The sequence below is a fragment of the Pseudorca crassidens genome, chromosome 2 (genome assembly GCF_039906515.1).
Source record: "Pseudorca crassidens isolate mPseCra1 chromosome 2, mPseCra1.hap1, whole genome shotgun sequence".
NCBI classification, from domain to species: Eukaryota; Metazoa; Chordata; class Mammalia; order Artiodactyla; family Delphinidae; genus Pseudorca; species Pseudorca crassidens.
Window position 1 is genome coordinate 51,048,199 of NC_090297.1, and position 20,639 is coordinate 51,068,837.

Here is a 20,639-nt window from a genome sequence, read left to right on the forward strand (position 1 = left end):
GACAACTTCAGTTGTAGAAGTTTTGTGATAATTTTAATGTAATCATTCAGTTGCTGAATAAAAAAATTAACCATGTATATTAAGGAAAATGGTTATTGAAAATATAGAATAGTAAAAAAAGAATAGAGAATTTAAGAATTTTTATTTGAGTAGAATGTAGCAATGAACAGGAAAAACAAAAACAAATAAGACTCAAGTCATAAATATGCTTATTGGTTACAAAAGATGTTTGGAACTTATTCTGTGGGTTCTCAACTCCTCTCCATCTCCCAGAGAGCAAAATAAGTCTATATTCTAGTAGTAAGATATATATTTGGCTCTGTCTCTTTCTATGTTACATGGCTGTCATTGAAGGGTCTAGGCAGTAGAGAAAACACCAATACATAAGCACCATAAGTAAATTCTCAAAGTTCACTAGCCCTCATACCCTTCCTTCTCATCCATCTCCTCCTCCTTCTTCAGTGAATCCACTTTCTTTGAGAGATAATTTAATAGATAATTTGAGAGATAATTTCTTTGAGAGATAATTTAATTTAAATGTTGCAGTGATGGTCTTTAGGGATATGCACACATATTGTGGCTTTCTCTCTCTTTTGTTCCACTTGTAATTAGATGCGACCCTGTGACTTTCCTTGACCAATGCATTTGAACACACGTTATGTGTGTATCTTTTGGGGCTAGAGAATCATTTGCTGATGCTAAACCCTCTAGAACTCTTTTCTTTCTGCCACAGCAACATCGAGCTTCCCGTTTGGCCTGGGTAGTGAATAAACACAATGAGGACACAGAGAGAAATCTCTAACTGACCCACATTGCACATGCAGCATGAATGAGGCGGGGGGGGGGGGGGCAAATATCCAAAAAAGTTTCTTGTTTTATCCAACTGAGAGTTTGGAGTTTTCCTGATATGGAAGCATAACATAAAAATCCTGGTTAACATAATTGTAGATATTGAACTTTGTTTCCTTAGGGAACATTGTGAAATGTGAAAAATATTTAGGAAGGGTAGTGAGGGGAGGAGTCTCGCTCCAACACCCCACTGGGAGAACTGAGAATTCTGGACTTGGAAGATTGGGTAAAAGCGTTTGACCTATGGCTGTCTTAGTCTCAAATGAAAAGAGCCTTTAAATTTGAACCTAAAAGAACTATAAACATAAAAAAGAACCTTGAGCAAGTTGGTGGCACCAGCCTTATTCCACTGGGCTGGAATGATATGGGACATTTGCTCTCATTATAGCTGTTGACACCCTGCCTCAGTTTCTTTTAGCTTTAGTGTTCAGAACAATCCCATCCCAGCAGTTGTTGGTAGAAAATTATTCTTGTAATAAAAAGTGCTCCATGCAAGTACAGGGGTGGAGAAACAAGCTTTTAGTGTCCAATCCCCTTCCTGCCATAAATGCTAGAGAATTAACTTGAGAAGAAGAAAATATATTATTAAAAAGTAGTTAAGAATACTTTAGGTATAAAGCAACTGATTTCAAAAAAGAAGAAGAAAGCATGTATGGATTTATAGGTAAAGTTATTTCTCAGTCCTGTGTTATGAATAGATACAACTCCCACAGAGATCAAGGCAATATAGAAGACTTAACAAGCCACTTGGATAGAGCATTGAACTTCAAGTATTGGCATATTAATTTCAATAATTATCCAACACTTTAAAAGATGAATTAGAAAGGCAGAAGCAGTTTAGCCTAGTGGAAATAGCACTAAAGAGGGGTTCAGAAAGTTTGTCCTAGGGCTGCCACAGATTAGCAATGTGACCTTGGACGTGTCACTAATCCTCATCAATACTCAGTTTCCCCAGATATAAAATGAGTGGGTTAGAACCAGGCAGTCTCTGAAATACTCATAGCTTCTGAGTGCTGTGATTCTCTGACCCTTTGATTTGGTGTTTATTCCCCAGTCTGACATTAACTAGCTTGAACAAGTCATTTAGTATTTCTGGACTTCATTTGCCTCGTGAGAATAATAATAGCTTATCTGCCTGAAGGAAGGGGCTGGAACCCATTATCTCTCAAAGTCCCTTCCAGCCCTAACATATTTTTCTATGAAATAAATATTTCAGGAGCGCATTATTATGTCTGTTAATGTTTCTACCAGTGGTGTTGATAGGAGCCATATGAATTTTGGAAGAGTGAAAGGGTTGGAATGTAGGGAAGAGAGGAGATAAGAAAGAAGAGTAAAAGGACAAATAAAGACGAGATGATGGAGAGACGAAAGTAATGAGTATGGGCAAGGATAAAACCTGGCTTTGACCTATGCTTTGTCTATTGTTTAAGATGCTTTCAGTTAAAAAGCAAAACAAAGCATCAGTAAAAGCACAGATGACCGAAATCAAACTGGTTACAAATAGAGAGTGTATTGCCTTGTGAATCTTACAACTTCAGAAATATGGCAGCTTCAGGCATAGTTTGAACCAGAGATTCATGATGTCATTGAGATTCCAGGCTTTCCTCTAAAATTCTCTTAGTTCTGCCTTCCTCAAAGGGTTGACTTCATTCTTACACTGGGTTCCCTCATGGAGCAGTTTCAGACTTTGTTATACACATTATACTGTCCACAGAAGTACTACTTTTATTTCCTCATTTCAAAGGAAAGATGCTTTGTTTTATTCACTACTATACTCTCAGTGTCTAGAACGCTGACACACACAAAGAAAGCCCTGAATGAATATGAATTAAATGAATGAATAACACTCAGCTCTTAAGGTTTTTTATAAGACTTAATGTAGAAAACGCATATGAAGCACAGTGCTTGATGTATAATAAACACACAAGAAATAGTAGTCAAAATACTAGGTGAGGTAGCTTGGAGTTAATACGGGAGAAAAAGAGGATAATAGCTGACCTTTATTGAGTATTAACAATATGTCAGGCACTGTTCTAAGATGTTAAATATAATAAATCATTTAATTTTCAAACAGCCTTAGGAGGTAGTGGTATTAGTTTTCCCATTATCTAGATGAGGAAACTGAGATGCAGAAAGATTGAGATGCAGAAAGACTTGGCCGAGTTTACACACCCAGACTCAAACTCATTGTGACAATAACACATAGGTTATAATCTTTCACAAAACAGCAAACATAGTAAGTCCCAGTTGAGGATGTATGTATTCTCAAATCATCATGAGTTTCTCAGCCAATATAGGAGGCCATCATGTCTTTTACATTTAAGCTTAACCTGTGTTAGAAATTCTGAAGTAGAGTATAGGGGTCTGTAGCTTTCAGGGTCTGTGCTGACAAATTTTGGGTTCTTTACTCCTTGGTTTGCAGAGTGTCTTCTCCCCATCCTCTCTCTCTTTGGCACTTCTTGTTAGAGACAGTTTGGAGGAGAGATGGTTAACTTGATTAATTAGGTTGACTTACCCTCAACTCTGTAACTCATGGTGGTGTGGAAAGAAAATGGATTAGGGAACTGGATAGACCTGAGCTGAGTTTAAATCTCAGCTCCACCATTTTTCCACTGAGTGAGTACAAGAGTCAGTGCAATAATTTCTGGGAGGTAGTCCTACCATTTCCCCCTTTCATGTCTACAGCCCTTATGTTTAACAAGAATTCATCATGTGGGAACTCATCAAACCATATGACCTTGAATTGAAAGGAATCAGGAATGGTTAATTTTTTTCCTGGCCAAGGTCAGCCATGTACAGAAAAGCTATCACTTCAATCCACAATACAAGGGGATATATTGATCTTTTGAAGGAATGGGTTGCTTCCTTGGGACAATGGCCTGACCCAGTGTACTTTGGTCTAAGACCCTGCATGGAGGTAGTGATTTATAAGGGCCTGTAAGTATCAATAGTGGCACTTTTCTCTAATGCAGCATATTGCTACCTGCCAAGTGACACTGGCCAATGGCACATTACAGACAGACAAAGTGATTTAGAGAAACCAGGCAGCTTTCCCTCAACTCAAGCTTATTTCAAAACCTTCAAGCATAAGTATAACAGCAAAGGTTCTGAAGGAGTCTAGTTGTGTTATGAGTGATTTAGGTTTCTCTGATTATCTGCTCTGTCTCCAGGAATGATTTTGGAGAACAGTGTCATAAGATACTAGTGACCTAATTTCCCTGCCGCAGCAATAATTATCCCCAAGCTCAGCATCATTATTTCAAGCACATAATACAATGTTTTACATATAATATGTACTTGATAAATACTTATCAGTGATTAAATAAATGAATAAATATCCCTGGTTGCCTTGTTTAGGTAGGTCAGAAAACTTTGGGGGTGAAAAAGCTTGAAGTGAAAAAAGTTATGTGACTTTGAACAAATGACTGAACTCCTACCTCATTGCCTCATTTTATCTTCCATATCAAGTGGATTGCAAAGCCCTAACATTCTTTTTTCCTAAATATTTACATTTGCCCCTGAATTCTGGGCCTCACCACCTCTTGCTTACCCTTCCTGATTTGTTCTCCTTCACTCATATCTTTCCTCCTCTGGTTCCCCCTCCTGAGTGCTGTCAGATGATCTGATCATGTCTTTTCCTCCACTTCAAACCTTTCAGCGGCTCCCAAAAGGCAAATTAGACTCTGTTGATGTATTCAAATACAAAAGTGCCTGTCTTTCGTAAAATGTCGCTTTTTGTAAGAGGTCTTGATGGGCCAGGGCCACCCAACCTTATCAGCTGACTGCTCAGTGGCACAGGGAAAGGAGCACCCTCCCCTTTTCTCACCATTTTGCCAAGTATGGTGAGGAAAGCACTCTCTCAATCTAGATCATAGACCTATTAACTAAAAGGGAAATCCAAATGTCATTTCCAGTTTCCTCCGGAAGCTTTGAATAAGACACAGAGCCGAGGTGACTGATTCCACTTTATATTTTGCTCCCAGCAAAATGGTATGCTCTGAGTTTTAAGCACTGAGGGCCCAGCAAGCCACTAAATGCATTTTCCCAGGCATGTTTCACCCTCAATTTTTCTAACCTCTTACAATCATGGGGGAAATTTAATCCATATGTTTCTGGTTCATTTACACTTAACTCATCAAAATGTTGTGCTGTAAGAGCGATTTGATGTCAAGGAGGCCTTGTGGGCCTCATTTATACATGTCTTTTCTTTGAACCAGGAAGTTAAGGTTTGCCAGAAAAAGCAGAAATCAACATTTTAAAGGCTGCTTCTTTTTCTAAAGTGAAACTTTAGAACCTCTTACAATGTGAGAATTTCTAAACCCAGAACGCCAGGGTTTTATTGCTTAGACATCAGTGTGCCCTCTAATCCTTTTTCCTTTCTCTCCTTACCCCTAGCCAGACAGTGTGCCGCCATTCTTAAAGAATATTTGAGAAATGAAGAGTTAATTGGGGAAATGGGAGTAGAGCAGGGGGCAAAAAAACAGTGACAAGGAATTTCAGAATCCTGAAACTCAAATGAAGTAATTGACTGTGGAGGACTTCATATGTCATCCGGGATAAACACAGTTCCTTCTGACTTGCTGAGCTAATGGAGATGAATATAACACCATGTGGCTTACCCTGCAGACATCAATTAAGTCTCTTGTAATTGAGACATCTTTGTTGGTCACCCTAGACCAGTGCTGTCCAGTAGAACATTCAGCAGTGATTGGAATGCCCCACGTGTGTGCCGTCCGATATACTAGCCGTGTGCAGCTATAGGGTATTTACAGAATGACTGTTGTGATTGAGAAACTGAATTTTTAATTTTGTTAAAAAATATTCAACTGAGAAAGCTTGAAGACCTAATTGGCTTCATTAAGCTATTCATGAATTGGGTAGCATCCCATCTAGCAACTAGAAGGGTACTCCAAGGGGTTGTACAGAGTGGAAGATTTTTATTGGAAAAAGGGTGGGGCCAGGGGGCTATTAGCGAAATAAAAATAAAATTAAAAATAAAGGGTTATTTTTAGACCAGGACATTTTTTATGGGGGGAAGGGAAGGGCAAGGGTTTTATTATGCAGATTGCCTCTTTTTCTTCTGGGGTGGATAGAAAGTCCCACATGGCCCATTACCTCTTTGTTTCTGACCAGAAAATTCAAGACTGATTGATTAAGATTGCATTTCTGGTGAAGGTCAAAACTGCAGTTAGATTAGATATTATATCTAGGTTTGGTATCATGGGCTTTAGCCCACATGACACTCTTTGGGACCTGGGGTTTTTAACAGTTTTAACTAAATTATATTTTAAATTTAAACATTCACATTTGGACAGTGCAGCTATAGACTCTATGGTGATGAAACAACCACAGCATCTTTTGTGTTTTTGCTACCTCTTAAAATATATTAGGACCTTTATGATACAGCATAAATAAATTTTTAGTATTAAAAATTTAGCTAATGCCATTTTCTGAATAAGGGTGGAAAAACCTAATGAATCAAGAATATATATCACAATCCAATAACAGAAGCCAATCCAAAGCTTTGGCTGAATTTGTTTAATAAGGGAATATTCTCTTAGAAAAATATTCCTATCTATTGTATGGAAAACAATTAGACCCAGCTAGCTTTATGATTACAAGTGATTGGAATAAAAGAAAATATGCTTCTTTGGGAGTCTGTGCCCATGGAATGGCCCATATTGTAGTTCTATGTTGTGTTTCTTTAATCATTTTCAAAATATTGATAAGACAGATAGATGATACTTTAGGATGTAATAGTACATGTTCAGTAATAGTCCAGATGCATGAAGATTACTCAAAAGTCTCATGACCATTTCTAATAGCTGAAAGAATACCATGTCTTAAAGATGGCCTAAGGTCTACACAACAAAGCTCTAATCTTCAGAGCAATTGAAAGCTAAAAAGGGGAAGATTAATGAGTCAACATACTTTTGGTCCATTTCATATAAGGAAGCTTTTCTTAGAGGCCTAAAGCAAGAGAGAATTAAGCATATTGCTGTGACTAGTGGCTAGAGTGAGAACCAAAAAATGTCTTTATTTTCAACAGCAAAGATTTTTTTTTAACACCAATCACAAAGAGTTAAGAACTCTTGGGGCAATCCAATCCCCCACAGGGAACCTCTCATACTCCATTTAAAAACTAGCCTGCCCTTCTCTCTACATGTTATAATTTTGGCCAAGTTGTGGAAAATATGCTGACTGTTCTTGGCTAGTGAATATTTGGAAAGATCTCAAAATCATTCAATAGGAAAAGTAAAAAGGTATTTGAAATCCTTTGAAATATTGAAGAAAAATTACAGTTATGCCTGAGTCACTGGGACTCATGAGTCACGTACCCCCTAACTGTATCCCAATGAATTAACTAATTAATTAACCATTTCTTGGGCTCCTATCTTATGCAAGGCACATTATAAAAGCAGCTTTTGTTGAATATCTCGAAACTTTATTCATTCATTCATCGATTAATTCAACAGCAGTTTTTGAGACATTGAGCCTTGTGTTCTGCTATGCTAGGCCAAAGAAGAAGTCATCTGTGTACTCAAGAGACTCAATCATTAGTCTCAGTAGATTAAACATATGGACTACTCAGTCTCAGTGTTACTACTTGATTATGTCAAAGAGCCTCAACTAGGCAGACTTTTTCACATATGCCTTGGAAACACTTTCTGTCAATTACCACAATTCAGTTTTTATTCTTTTTCTGTTAACAATGGCCATGGAGCTCAGATGACTGCAGTGTACAGTTGTGCTGCCTACTTTCCCTCTGGGTGTCACTATTAGGGAAGCTATGAACAAAAAATATTTCAGAGGTCATAAATGGTACTATGCCTGCAGTTTGCTGAACATCTTCCAGATGGTAACACTGTTTGGTGAACAGAAGTTCTTTGAAATTAGACTAGAAAATAGTGGTGACTACTTCCTATAGATCCCGACTTGTTGCTAAGAATGTTTTTTGTTCCTATTTTGTCTGTCTCTCTAAGTACTATATTTTGAACATTTTCAGGTCAAATCTTCTATTTGGATAGGAGTTTGCATTCATATGTGCTAACTATGGGCCAGATGCTGTTCTAAGTGTTTTACTGTGTTTTTTAAAATCCATAGTCATAAAATTCCTATGAATTTTGTTATTCATATTAGTTATTCTCATTAAAAAAAAAGGAAAATGAGACTAGAAGATAATTGACCCAAATTCACACAGCATGTAATTAAAGGAGCTAAAGCATATCTTTGCTCCATGTCCTGCTGTATACTAAACTCATGCTTTCAATCTCTCCCCTATCCTACTACATCATAGGCTTAGTACATAGTCTTCTTAGTAGGAAATTATCAAGGTGACATACTTTTCAGATAACATGTTCAGACAAGCCATTTCTAGAAAATTTGTATTTCTGGAAAAAATACTAAAATTATGCTAACGGATAAGAAATATTTTGCTAAAATCCCAATATTAATATTTTTGGAGAACTGTAGATGAGATGACCTTTAGAGAACTCTTACCTTGCTATAATGCTGAAGCAGAGACACACACTGAGGTTTAATATATTAATATTAATGATCACTTAGAGAAGGTGGGCATTAATCACTAGCTAAAATGCTAATAAAAAAACTATAAAAATAACTAATGTTTACTGGATGCTTATATATGCTGCATATGGTACTTTGTCACTATTATCCCTGGGAGCACAGAGAGAAACTCAAGGCCAGTCATTTACAATGACCATCAGGAATCAAACCCAGTGCTATCTAGCTTTAGAGTATATTCTCTCAACATTCTACTATACTACCTTGAGATAGCAAGTGGGAACACCTTATAGGAGGTCAAGTACTGTAAGAATATAAGAGTAGGTAGGCTGCACACCTATATACTTCATTTTCTGGGTGATAGCCAGCTGGGTACTTTAGAATGTAATGTGGATGTACCCTCTTCATATAAAGATTTCTCAACAGAATTCATCACCTAACTGGGGCCCCAAATCACTGTTCCTAGATGGAAAAGGAATGAAAAACACACAGCTATTGAGTGAGTTCCTGACTCAGCAAAGAATAAATACCTGTTTGACAGACGCTTAACTTCCTTACAGCAGTGGAACGTGACACTAGAGAGGAAAAGAAGCTTAAGGAGAGTAGGAGAAAGATCACCCTGATTTAGCATCACTATTTGTATTCCCTGTAAAGATCTTAAGGGCTGAGCCACACATCAGAAGGTCCAAGGGTCCTCACTGTCTATGGTTTGAAGTTTAATACTATTGCCAAAAACCAACTGACATCAGTGACTCTTACCTACAAAGCTCTGATGGAAAGTGTGTACTAAGGGGCATTCATCCATTGAGCAGGGCCATAATTTTGTGAAAGGTAGTTAGCATTGGCAGGTGAGCCATAATATATCTGACCTTCAATCATAAATCAACAGCAGGTAGAAAAACCACTGGACAATATATCTCCTGCCACCAGGTTGCCCATAAAATACAACATAGTTCCCTGGGCAATCACAGATGGATAAAACAGTGTGCTGTTTATAGCATCCTGAATCTCTGGGTTGGACTGAAATGAAAAGCTTTGGTAATCTTCCCACCCCAAAAATCTTTGCTCCTTGGGCATACTGACATGTCAGCATCTGTTTAAATGCCACAGCTGCAGACCAGTGTCTGAAACCACTGGCTGCCCTAAAAATTAGAAGGTGGCATTCAATAGAAACAGCCCCTCCTAAGCCCCAGGTGAAATGGTCCAAGTTTAATGTTCCAAAGAGAGACACAGATTTGTTTCTTACCATATCAAAGGCAAAGAGATCATTTACAACTTGTAGTCCTGCACCCTCATTCATCAAAGCTACACATCTCTGTACCAGAGTTCATAATTTCAAAAGATGGGCTTTATTTCCCCATCAAAACTTTGTTGGCCACGTACTAGGTACAGGTGCTAATGATACAAGGACAAATAAGACAAATCGCATCCAGCCATTTAGAGGCTTTACATACAAGATGACTGTTTGACTTGATTTTCAAGTCTGTATTTCATATTTGGAGGCCTAAAAAGAGTATTTGGTTCTTTCTGGGAGCAGAACAGGAAAAATCTTTACAGAGGTAGGGTTTTCTGAGTGTTGTAAAATGTGTGTGGGATTACCTAGTAGAAAAGCCAGATAGGAAACTCATTCCAGCAGAGGAAGCTACACGAGCAAGGGGAGACACATAACATGTTAGGAAAGCTGTCAGCAGTGGATATAGCCGCAGGTGGCCTGTGACATGGGGGCTGTGAGATAATGCTGAGCAGAGGCTGGGGTTGGATCACGGAAAGGTTAGGCTAATGAATGTAAGCCCTGTGATTCACAGGGGAGCCACATGAAATTATAGATAGCTGGCCTCATGCTAGAAGATTATGATTTACTGAGTCTGGGTCGGGGGTGGGAGAGCAGAGAATCTGTATTTTCAGCAACATCCCTCACAGCCACCAATAACAACTAATGCTGATGCAGCCAGTCTTTGAAGAGTTTAAGCAAGGAAGAAACATGATCCGGTTTATACTTTAGAAAGATCATTTCAGGAGTAGACTAGAATACAAATTTGAAGGGGCAAGGGCTGAAGTCAAGGAGCCCCTCTTAAGTAATCATTATATTGCCACACATTTGGGATGAGAAACTGATGCTGAGAGAGGTTATGTGACTTCCCCAAATCAGTACAGCTGGTAACAGAGGCATAATTTGAAACCAGATATTTCTCATTCAAAAATCTGGGCTTTTTCATTTACTATGATGACTATGATGTACTTACTTTACCCCACCGCTGCAAGAATGCTACGTTGGCTAAGTCTTAGCCTAAGGTTGGAAGCAAATGAAGTAAACTCTGGCCAGTTAAAGCTCCTAAAGTAACAAGCACAGGTGATCACAAGACATAGGTGCACACTGGTTGGAACTAGGCATTTTTGCTGATTTCCCCAACCTGCCTGTAATTCGCGTGCAGCATAACTGAAACTCATGTAAGTGGCATTACATACAAAAAGACAATTGGAAAAGTGGTACATACGTTAAGCACATTGTCCTGTACTGGCTGCACTGTGATGTAAAAGATGAATCAAGTAAACAATGGCTATAACTAGAAATTACTAATAATTTAGACTTTCATTGAACTAGGCTTTCAGTTTGCATGATCTCATATAATTATCAGAAGAATTTTATGAAGTATGTAGTATTAATCCTACTTTATTTGGGGGCATTTATTTATTTTTAGTTTCTTCTAATTTTATTGAGGTGTAATGACAAAAATTGTATATATTTAGGGCATACAATGTGATGATTTGCATTGTGAAATAATTTAATTTCTACATTCAAGCTAATTAACACTTCCAATACTTTAGTTACCTTTTTGTGTATGTGTGGTTAGAACACTTAATCCTTACACTCCTAACAAATTTCAAGTGTAAAATACAGTATTATTTTTTTAGGCAATTTATCTTTCACTTTACTTTTTGTATAATCTAATAGGAAAACATGTTTTAATTTTAAAATATTCAAATGCAGAGAATTTCTGACGGATACAACTTTGGTGGGAAGAAAGCTTCCCCTGGGACACTTTTTGAGGTTTTGTCATTTTTTTCCCTCTGGCTTTTTTTTTTTTAATTTTTATTGGAGTATAATTGATTTATAATGTTGTGTTATTTTCTGCTATACAGCAAAGTGAATCAGTTATACATATACATATATCCACTCCTTTTTAGATTATATTCCCATATCGGTCATTACAGAGTATTGAGTAGAGTTCCCTGTGCTATATATGGTAGGTCCTTATTAGTTATCTATTTTATATACATTAATGTATATATGTCAATCCCAATCTCCCAATTTATCTCTCTCCCTTTTCCCCCCTGGTATCCATAAGTTTGTTTTCTACATCTGTGAACATTGGGATATATGTATCCTTTCAAACCATGTTTTTCTACGTATATATGCCCAGGAGTGGGATTGCTGGATCATATGTAGCTCTATTTTCAGTTTTTTAAGAAATCTTCATACTGTTCTCCATAGCGGTTGTACCAATTTATATTCCCACCAATAGTGTATATTCCCTTTTCTCCATACCCTCTCCAGCAATTATTGTCTGTAGACTTTTTATTGATGGCCATTGTGACCAGTGTGAGGTGATATCTCATTGTAGTTTTGATTTGTATTCCTAATAATTAGTGATGTTGAACATCTTTTCATGTGCCTCTTGGCCATCTGTATGTCTTCTTTGGAGAAATATCTATTTCGGTCTTCTGTCCATGTTTTGATTGGGTTGTTTGTTTTTTGATATTGAGCTGCGTGAGTTGTTTGTATATTTTGGAGATTAATCACTTGTTGGTAGCTTCATTTGTAAATATTTTCTCCCATTGTGTGGGTGGTCTTTTCATTTTATATATGGTTTCCTGTGCTGTACAAAAGCTTTGAGTCTAATTAGGTCCCATTTGTTTATTTTTATTTTCATTACTGTAGGAATTGGATCAAAAAAGATTTTTCTGCGATTTATGTGGAAGAGTGTTTTGCCTATGTTTTCCTCTAAGAGTTTTATCATATCTGGTCTTACATTTAGGTCTTTAATCCATTTTGAGTTTATTTTTGTGTATGGTATTAGAGAATGTTCCAATTTCATTCTTTTACATGTAGCTGTCCAGTTTTCCCAGCACCACTTATTGAAGAGACTCTTTTCTCCATTGTATATTCTTGCCTCCTTTGTCGTGGATTAGGTGATCATATGTGTGTGGGTTTACCTCTGGGCTTTCTATCCTGTTCCATTGATCTGTATTTCTGTTTTGTGCCAGTATCATACTGTTTTGATGACTGTAGCTTTGTAGTATGGTCTGAAGCCAAGGAGCCTGATTCCTCCAACTCTATTTTTCTTTCTCAAAATTGCTTTGGCTATTTGGGGTGTTTTGTGTTTCCATACAACTTGTAAAGTTGTTTGTTCTAATTCTGTGAAAAACGCTATTGGTAATTTGGTAGGGATTGCATTGAATTTGTAGATTGCTTTGGATAGTATAGTCATTTTCACAATATTGATTCTTCCAACCCAAGAACATGGTATATCTCTCCATCTATTTGTGTCATCTTTGATTTCTTTCATCAGTGTCTTATAGTTTTCTGAGTACAATTCTTTTGACTTCTTAGCTAGGTTTATTTCTAGGTGTTTTATTGTTTTTGATGTGATAGTAAATGGGATTTCTTTTGTTTCTTTAATTTCTCATTCTGATCTTTCATTGTTAATGTATAGGAATGCAACAGATTTCTGTGTATTAATTTTGTATCCTGCCACTTTACTGAATTCATTGATGAGTTCTAGTAGTTTTCTGGTAACATCTTTAGGATTTTCTATGTATAGCATCATGTCAGCTGCAAACAGTGACAGTTTTACTTCTTATTTTCCAATCTGAATCCCTTTTATTTCTTTTTCTTTTTTTCTCTGATTGCCATGGCTAGGACTTCCATACTTGTCTTGTTCCTGATCTTAGAGGAAATGCTTTCAGTTTCTCACAATTGAGAATGATGTTGTCTGTGTAAAATACAGTATTATTAATTATATTCACCATTCTGTACATTTGACCCCCAGAAGTTATCCATATAACTGAAAGTTTATACCCTTTGATGAACATCTCCCCATTTCCCACACCCCCAGCTCCTGGCAACTGCCATTCTATTCTTTGCTTCTGTGAATTTGACTTTTTTTAGATTCCACATATAAGTGAGATCATACAGTGTTTGTTTTTCTGTGTCTGACTTATTTCATTTAGCCTAATGTTCTCCAGATTCATGCCTGCTGTCACAAGTGGCTGGATTTCCTTCTTTTTTATGGCTGAATAATATTCCTGTGTGTGTATATGTGTGTGCATTCATCTGTTTATGGACACTTAAGTTGTTTCCATGTCTTGCCAACTGTGAATAATACTTCAGTAAATATGGGAGTGCAGATATCTCTTTAAGATACTGATTTCATTTCCCTCTGGATATATACTCAGTAGTATATTGCTTATAGATTGTTGGATCATATTATTTTTCAGTTTAAGAAAGTAAAGCCTAGAGAGTTTCAGTATTTTGCTTAAGACCATATAGCAACTGTTGGAAACAAACCTTAGTCTGTTTGACTCTAAAGCCTCTTCTCTTTTCCACTTTCTCACAATCATTCCATTTTACAATAGTCTAGTTGTGGGTCATTGCCTACCTAGCCTAGACTCCAGAATCCCTGCCACTTTGATGACCCTGAGTGACTATAGGTGCCAGATTATTTGTACTTAAGTGTTATTTATAACTTTTATGTTTGTCACATGTTGGGATACTTTTCTGTTATTTTATTTTTCTATTAATACTAAGCATCAAGTAAGGGCAATAGTATACGTCACATGAAATATAGAACAAATATATCCCTAGGAGTATGTGGAGAGGGAAATGGGATCTGCCCTTCCTAAACTAATTAGTAATGGTCTTCATTGGGAGTGTTTACTGATTACAAGTCCAGAGGGTAAGACCAGTTTTCCTTGGCTAAGCAGATAATTCCTAGGATCAGAAACACAACTCCCCTAGAGTCAGACTTCTAACAGATTTCAACCTTGGTGCCAACTGTGTTTAATTCCTTCATTCAACAAGTATATATTGAACACCTTTTTTTTTTTTTTTTTTTTTTGCGGTACGCGGGCCTCTCACTGTTGTGGCCTCTCCCATTGCGGAGCACAGCCTCCAGACGCACAGACTCAGCAGCCATGGCTCACGGGCACAGCTGCTCCACGGCAAGTGGGACCTTCCCGGACCGGGGCACGAACCTGTGTCCCCTGCATCGGCAGGTGGACTCTCAGCCACTGCGCCACCAGCGAAGCCCTTGAACACCTTTTATCACCACACCCTGGGAATGACACAGTGAACAAACCAGAGACTGCTGCTAAGGAGTTTTATTCTAGTAACTGCTTGGCCCAGGTATAGCCACAAGAAGGCAACATATATTTGTTTCTATTTACTATCTTTCACCCAGATTACAGGCTCGTTGAGGAGAGAGAACTGATGTAACTTGATTTCATTTACCCTAATGTCCTCCCTAGATATGGACAACAGAACACAGAATTTATTCCATGAATTGTTGTTGAATGAATAAATGGCCTTGAATGAATAAATGGCCTAGAGACCCATGTATATTTTTGCCTGGGTGACACTCTGCTGCCAACCAGCATACCACTTTTCATGAAATCTGGCCCAGGGGAACTTTGTGTCAGTGTGTGAAGCCTGCTGGTGGGAAAATAACTTGAGCTATTTATGCAAAGGGTCTGTTTTTGCCTGAAGGCCCTTATGACTTCAACATCCCCGTGGTCAAAGACAAATGCAGAAGACCCTTTGGGATAGGAGGCACACATTCAAAAGCCAGTGAATGCCCTGCAATAGAGAAGTGTTCTTTTCTCCAAATATCCCACCTCTGTTGAACAGCCAAATATGGTGCTGGGCACTGAGCAATCCAGTAGTAACCAGACAATTTGCCCTTGAGAATTTCACAAACTAGTGGGAGAGAAATAATCAAAATAGCTTACATGTATTGAGTACTCAACATTCTGAACTCCATTAAATATCTAAGGAATTCTATCAGATAGATGGTAGCTATCCTTTGGTACTGGTGAGAAGCCTCAAGTAGATTGGCTAGTTTGCTCAAGGTCACACACAGCTCATACATGGCAGACGTAGAATCACAATTTTTAGATACATAACACCATAATCCATGTACTTAACCAGAATTACACAGCCTCCCTGTAATAATTCCACAGACACCCCTGGGTACATGCTTTTGAGGGCCCGCAGAGCCAGGCTGTCAAAAACCTGACTGCCTGGGTTCAAGCCTTGCCTCTGCTACTTGACAATGTATTTAGTCTGTGTCTCTATTTCTTTACTCATAAACATGGATAATATTAGTACCTACCTCAGAGAATTTTTGAGGATACTGTGAGTTAAATGAGATTCTTAAGCTTTACTGATGCTTACTTATTAAATGCTACCCCTTTCATTAGGGCAATGAGTTTTCACTCCTCTGAAAGTGGTTGTATTGATGGCCCTGTTTGTAGGGGCAAAAACCAGAAAAAAGAGGATGGTTTCTTTCCTTCACATTTAGGGTACTGAATTATTAACCTTTCCTTAATCTGAATGTAGCATTAGACGCAGGCTATGCTCATGCACAGAAGCAGTTAAAGAAGAGAGGAAATTATTCCTGCCTCCACTTTTTGCCTTCAACCTATCTTTCCCAACTATTATGTAAATTATGTAAAACCAAACCTTCCACTAAATCTACTCCACATTTGGCATTCTCTCTCAGTAACATGGACACAAAGAGCTGAGAGCAACTCAGACATGCAGTATTTTCAGATGAAATGTCAAAGTTTATTAAGCACATGACCAACTCCAGTGTTTTTACAGAAAACCTGAGCATATTCAATTTGTACTAGGACATTAAAAATTCCCAGAAACATCAGATTATTTTTATATAATTCTAATTTAGCTTATTTATGTATTATTCCCCAAAATGACTTTTTAAAATTCTGGGCCTTTGTTTCTGAGTGAGATTTACTGAGTTTTTGCTCCTCTGTGGGACTAAACAATAATAATAAACAACCTAAAGTGGGCACTAGCAAAACAAATGAATAAATTTCATTCAGGAAGCTGAGTAGAGACTTCTCAGGGTAGGCAGAAATAGCAGAATCTTTAGAACCTTCAGACTGAGGAAATTAAGCTGCCCTTCATCATGAATGCTCAGACAAAAGAAAAATGTTTAAGACTGTGTGTTCACATATGCATGCACATGTGTGTATGTGTTCATGTTTCTGCATGCATGTGTAGTATGTATGTGCAATCATGAACAAACGTGGATACATTCGTATACTGGAGTCAGACTTGGTCAGAGAGCCCTCCGAGGATGTGGAAAGGAGCTCAATAACACAGAAATGCTTGTCACTCATGAGGTCATAAGATATCTGACTTAGTGAATTAGATGAGATTTCTTGGGGCAATAATCATACCTCTTACCTTTTAATGAGAATTTACTAGACTACTCCTCACTGTATATAAATGACTTAAAGTCCTCTTTAATACCCAATGAAATAGGCATTAAATTTCCTGTTTTACAGGTGAGGAAAATTAATCTCAGAAAGCTTGAAGGCAGGAATTGAATATAAATTTCAATGGCTCTAAAGTCTCACTCTTTCCACAAAACCCTACTTCTGGGGAAAGTCTCTATATTCTTTTTTTTAAATTAAGGAATAGTTGATTTACAATATATTGTATTTATTTCAGGTGTACAGCATAGTGATTCAAAAATTTTATAGATTATACTCCATTTAAAGTTATAAAATATTGGCTATATTCCCTGTAATGCCCAGTATATCCTTGTAGCTTATTTATCTTTATACATCATAGTTTATACCTCTTAATCCCGTACTCCAGTCTTACAGCCTCCCCATTCTCTCTCCCCGCTGGTAACCACTAGTTTGTTCTCTATATCTGTGAATCTGTTTTGGTTTTGTTATGTTCATTCATTTTATTTTTCTATATTCCACATATAAGTGATAACATACAGTATTGTCTTTCTGTGACTTATTTCACTAAGTGTAATACCCTCCAGGTCCATACATGTTGTCACAAATGGAAACATTTCATTCTTATTTTTATGGCTGAGTAGTATTCCATTGTGTGTGTGTGTGTGTGCGCATATATATATATATATATATATATATATATATATACACACACACACACACACCCCACATCTTCTTTATCCATTCATCCATTGATGGACACTTAGGTTGCTTTCATACCTTGGCTGTTATAACAAATCCTGCTATGAACGTTGGGATCCATGTATCTTTTCAAACTAGATTTTTTTTTTAACATCTTTATGGAGTATATTTGCTTTACAATGGTGTGTTAGTTTCTGCTTTATAACAAAGTGAATCTGCTATACATATACACATGTCCCCATATCTCCTCCCTCTTGCATCTCCCTCCCACCCTCCCTATCCCACCCCTCTAGGTGGTCACAAAGCACCAAGCTGATCTCCCTGTGCTATGCAGCTGCTTCCCACTAGCTATTTTACATTTGGTAGTCATTTTCTTTGGGTATATACCCAGGAATGGAATTGCTGGCTTATATAGTAGTTCTATTTTGAGTTTTTTGAGGAACTTCCATGCTGTTTTCTATAGTGGCTGCACCAATTTACATTCCTACCAACAGTGTACTAGGGTTCCCTTTCCTCCACATCCCCACCAACATTTGTTATCTATAGACTTTGTGATGATAGCCATTCTGCCCACTGTGAGGTGGTATCTTATTGTGGCTTTGATTTGCATTTTTCTGATGATTAGTGGTGTTGTGCATCTTTTCATTTGTCTGTTGGCCATCCATATGTCTTCTTTGGAAAAATATCTATTCAGGTCTTCTGCCCATTTTTTATTGGATTGTTTGTTTTTTGGATATTGAGTTGTAGAAGCTATTTATATATTTTAGATATTAACCCCTTATCAGTCATATCATTTGCAAATAATTTCTCCATTCAGTATGTTGTCTTTTTGTTTAGTTGATAGTTTCTGTTGCTATGCAAAAGCTTTTAACTTTAATTAGGTCCCATTTGTTTATTTTGGCTTTCATTTCTTTTGAATTAGGAGATGATCCAAAAAAATATTGCTATGATTTATGTCAAAGAGTGTTCTGCCTATGTTCTCTTCTAGGAGTTTTATGGTTTCAGATATCATATTTAGATCTTTAATCCATTTTGAGTTTACTTTTGTATATGGTGTGAGGAACTGTTCTAATTTCATTCTTTTACATGTAGCTACCCTGTTTTCCCAGCACCACTTATTGAAGAGACTTTCTTTTTTCCATGGTATATTCTTGCCTGCTTTGTCACAGATTAATTGACCATAGGTGTGAGGGTTTATTTCTGGGCTTTCTATTCTGTTCTAGTGATCTATGTGTCTTTTTTTTGGTGCCAGTACCATGCATTTTGATTACTATAGCTTTGTAGCATAGGCTGAAGTCGGGAACTTGATACTTCCAGCATTGTTATTTTTCTCAAGATTGCTTTGGCTATTTGAGGTCTTTTGTGGTTCCATATAAGTTTTAGTATCATTTGTTCTGGTTCTGTGAAAAATTTCATGAGTATTTTGATAGGGATCAAAATACTAACTAAAGCAACCTAAATCTATAGATTGCTTTAGTTAGTATGGACATTTTAACAATATTCTGATGGTTGATATGATTTCATTTTTTAAAATTTACCAAGGCTTGCTTTGTGGCCCAGCATGTGATCTGTACTGGAAAGTGTTCCATGTGCACTTGAAAAGAATGTTTATTCTGCTGCTTTCAGAAGGAATGCGATGTAAATATCAGTTAAGTCCAATTGGTCTAATGTGTCATTTAAGACCATAGTTTCCTCATTGATTTTTCTCTCTGGATGATCTGACCAATGATGTAAGTGAGGTGTTAAAGTCCCCAACTGTTATTGTCAATTTCTCCCTTTAAGTCTGTTAATATTTGCTATATGTATTTAGATGCTCCTATATTAGGTGTATATATATTTATAATTGTTATATCTTCTTCTTGGATTGATTTCTTGATGATTACATAAAGTCCTTTCTGTTTTTTGAAATAATCTTTGTTTTAAAATCTATTTTGCCTGATATAAGTATTGCTACTCCAGCTTTCTTTTTATTTCTATTTCTATAGAATACCTTTTTTCATCCCCTCACTTTGTCTGTGTATGTCTTTAGATCTGAAGTTAGTCTCTGTAGGCAGCATTTATATGTATCTTGTTTTTGTATCCATTTAGCCACTCTGTGAGTTTTGATTGGAGTATTTAGTCCATTTCATTTAAAGTAATTATGGATAGATATGTACTCATTGCCATTTTTTTGTTTTTGGATTGTTTCTATTTCTTTTTTTTCCTTTTTTCTTTTGTTATCTTCCCTTGTGATGTGATGACCATCTTTAGTGTTATGTTTGGATTCCTTCCTCTTTTGTGTGTATCTATTACAAATTTTTGGTTTGGGGTTACCATGAGGTTTCTATGTTTTATATATATATACACACACACACAGATATATGAGTATATACATAAATATATGATCATCTTAAGTTGCTGAAATTTAATTTCAAATGAATTTTTAAAACTCAGCATTTTTTTCTCCCCTCCCTCATCAATTACTGTTTTTGACATCATATTTTACATCTTTTGGTTTTGTGTATCCCTTAACTACATATTGCAGGTATAGATTATTTAATTTCTTTCTTTAATTTTCCTATTAGCTTTGTATCTGGTTGGTTTACTACCTTTAGTGTATATTTGCCTTTAATAATGAGCTTTTTCCTTTCGTAATTTTCATGTTTCTGGTTGTGGCCTTTCCTTTTTCACTTATAGAAATCCCTTTAACATTTCTTATAAAGCTCTTATGGTGATGCTGAACTCCTTTTGCTTGTCTGTAAAACTTTTGATCCTTCCATTAAGTCTGAATGAAAGTCTTGCCAGGTAGAATATTCTTGGTTGTAGGGTTTTCCCTTTCATCACTTTAAATATATTGTGCCACTCCCTTCTGGCCTGCAGAGTTTCTGCTGAAAAGTCAATGGGAGTTCCCTTGTACGTAAACTTGTTGCTTTTTCCCTTGCTGCTTTTAACATTCTTTTTTTTTATCTTTAATTTTTGCCATTTTAATTACAATGTGTCTTGATGTGCTCCTCTTTGGGTTAATCCTGTTTGGGATTTTGTGCTTCCTGATCCTGGATATCTATTTCCTTTCCCATGTTAGGGAAATT